Source organism: Talpa occidentalis, unplaced genomic scaffold (assembly GCF_014898055.3).
Source record: "Talpa occidentalis isolate TD23 unplaced genomic scaffold, MPIMG_talOcc4v2.1 talOcc4.5, whole genome shotgun sequence".
Classification (NCBI taxonomy): domain Eukaryota; kingdom Metazoa; phylum Chordata; class Mammalia; order Eulipotyphla; family Talpidae; genus Talpa; species Talpa occidentalis.
Window position 1 is genome coordinate 84,766,972 of NW_023604861.1, and position 3,533 is coordinate 84,770,504.

Consider the following 3,533-nt stretch of genomic DNA (forward strand, 5'->3'; position numbering starts at 1 on the left):
TGGGGCCAGGTGCCATGTAAGTGCCTGCATCCAAGTGCGTGTGATGTGAGCCTCTGGGGGGATTTGAGGCAGAGACTAGAGGGGAGGCAGCCTGAGCTAGGCAGAGTGAGGGGCACGATTTCAGGCTGAGGGACCAGAGGACTGAATTCCCTGAGGCAGGACAAGGACAAGGCTTTCAGGACTGATGGTAACTTGTCTGCGGAGGGAGGCGTGGTGAGGGTAGCAGAACCCTGGCACACAGGGCCTGTGGTCCAGATCAAGGAGTTTGGACTCTATTCCTAGAACCACAGCTGGCCTTCAATATGCTGTTCGATGGGAGGAATAGTTAAGGTTGGAGGTGTTTTTGATGGTGTTTCGAATGTGTGTTTGTCAGCTTGGGTGTATATTACTCTGGGTACATTTAGAGAATGGACAGGAGGACAGGAATGGAAGTGGATATCCCTACACCCTCAGAAGCTAGTATAGCAAAAGTGGGACCTCTAAGTCACATACACAGAGTGCTCACTGTAATGCTCAGCTGTGCAAGGAGCTAGTGTGTACTAAAATCTAACTTTATTCAATCGTAAAATGTGAGTCCTGGTAGACAGTTTAATCTGACCAAAGAAAAGTCACCTACTTCCTATTTGTTCCAGGCAGTGCTGCCCACTAATCTGTGCATCCTATGGTGGCATCTGTGATCAAAGCTTCTGCTTTGTTCTATTGAGAAATGAGCCACCTGGGCTAGGAGAGTTCCCACGGGAGAAAGTGGTAGTTTGGATTGAATGTCTGATGAAATGGTGAGACCTGGCCCAGGTGCAGGTGTGATGGAGAGCAGATATGGCAGCAGCTAGTCACATTTAGAATGAGGACAAGAAAGGGGTCCCAGATGATGGTCAGATTTTTGGTATGAGTATCTATTAAGACCTAGGGAGACCAGACTCGAGGTGTCAATCATGAGTACCCCCAAAGTGGTGCCATCCTGCAGTCTTCCTAATCTGAAACCAGACAGAATGGTGGATAGTGGATGGGGACTGCACAGATCCTGGATCTTTTGCATACAACCAAACTACACCACCAGGACGGTTTCTATCTAACATGAAGACTGTGTAGTGAATCCATGGGTATTTGTTACATTATTTTCAGGACATTTTAATATTTCCTTTAAACACTACAATGTTTTGAAAAATTTGTTTTTTAAACCTTAACTTTCTGTGTGTGTGTGTGTGTGTGTGTGTGTGTGTAGAACTGGGGTGGCCAGAAGTAGGGGGGTGGGGAGAGGATTCACCTGAGACAAAGTGGAAGCAGAACAGGTGAATTTACAGAAATACACTGCTAAGGGGAGCAGCGGACGAGTCAGGAGAGGTCTGCTGCGCCATGTGGGTTAGCTCCTGGTTGGGGGTTAAATTTAGGCTGTAGTGGGGATAGCACTGAGAGGCCCTGTTTTGGAATTAGCCCCTAGGCCACCAAGAAGGCCCTGTTTTGGAATTTAAACTAGGAATCAAAAAAGAACAGAGGGCTCCAAAGTTCAGTGGAGTGTCCTAAAGAGTCTAATATTAACCAGTCAGAAATCTAATAGTCCAGGTGAAGCATAAGAAGAGCTCTGTGCTCTGTCCCACCCTTTCCTCTGTATTCTCAATGGACTTCTGTGGCTTCCTCAAAACTCTGTGGCCTCAGTTTACAGTCAACCTTTATTCATCCTTCCACACTGTCATGAATAATGATTATAAGTATTTATTGATATTTAAAAATTGCCAACATATAGTACCAAAAAGGTAATTTGATACATACGGCTTCATTCTTTTTTAGAAAACATAATTTAACATAATGTACACATACACAAGCAATGCAGAGGTAAAAGTTTTGAGTGGTTTCACAAAATGTTGGCAGCATGTTCTCTCTAAATAGTGGAATTATCAGTGATTCTCTATGTAAAGGATGAAGTCTGGAGGACTTAGCCCACTCCAAGCTCTTGGCCCTGCTTTCAGTTGATGAAACTGTGGCTTGGGAAGCTCCTGGCTCTGCTCCAGGTGACTGTGGATCTACAGGGACCCAGTAATGACTATGATCTCCTAAAGGTCAAGCAGGTGTGTTATTCTATTCTAGTCTTTCAGTTAACAATTTTAATGTGTGCAACCCAGTGGCACTTACTACATTGACAATTTTGTGCAACGACCACCTCTGTTTAGTTCCAAAGCATTTTCATCATCCCAAAAGGAAACTCCTTACCCATTAAACCCTCACTCCATTTCCCCTCCTACCCCCAGCTCCTGGCAACCACTGATTGCTTTCCATGGTTTTGTCTATCCTTAATGTCTCATTTATTTTTTTTAAGATTTATTTATTTATGCATACAAGAACTGGGGTACAGGCCAGAGGTGTGGGGAGAGGTGGTGATGAGGATTCACCAGACACAGAGTGGGGAACAGAAAAGGTAGATTGACCGAAATACACTGCTGAGGGGAGCAGCGGGCAAGCCAGGAGAGGTCTGCTGTGCCATGTGGGTAGCTCCCTGGCCAGGGATCAAACTTGTGCTGCAGTGGCTGTGGATAGCTTCATAGGTTGCATGTTAACCCCTTGCACCACCAGGGAGGCCCCTGAATGTCTCATTTAAATGGAGTCATGCAGTATGTGTGCTTTCAGGTTCTGCTTCTTTCACTTTATATTGTCACATAACATGTCAAAGTTCACCCATGTTGTAGCATGTTGCTTTTTGTGGCTGATTGATATTCCATTGTGTGCCTACACACTTACCAACACGCAACAGGCATGTGGGATGCGCCACCTAGTGGCTATTGTGAATATTGCTGTTTGAACATTCCTGTACAAGCAGTTTTAACACTGTTTTCATTTCTTTGAGGTATATTCCCAAAAGAGGAATTGCTGGGTCACATGGCAATTGTTTTACATTTTTGAGAGCTGCCAAACTGTTGTCCAATGACTTTACCGTTTCACTTTCCCACCAGCAGTGAGTCTATTTTCCTTTATCTGCCTTAGCACTGTTGCCTGGCATATACAGGGGCTAGCTCCACCAGAATCATTAAGAGAAATGAAATGTTTGGCACTGTGATAGCGAGATTTTCCTATGCTGTACTATTTTATATTCACAATAGCCCAAACTATAAGGTTGATATTAGTATCCCCATTCACGATCAGAAAACTAAAGCCCAGAAAAGCTGAAATAGCTTACCCAAGGCCTCTCAGGGTGTAGTTGAGTGATAACTCAAGTGCAAGCAGTTCTGACTCCTAGGCCTGCATGTTTTTGCTTTTTTCATTATCACCTGCTGACTCCGTGGACAGTTGTCTGACAAGTATTTGGTGCATTATAAATTAGTGTAAAGCACCATTTGATGAGAACCAGCTCTGTCTGATGGGCTAAGATTCATTCCTTAAACCCCATCATCCATCTTATTGCCAATGGTCAGGCCATACTTGGCCGAGTTCCACTATGTGACTAAGACTGTTCATTTTTCAAGATCCAATTTAGTGCTACCTTCACCACCAAGATTTCTGACCTCTCCCAACCAGATGGACCTTGTATGTCCCCCCAACCCCAC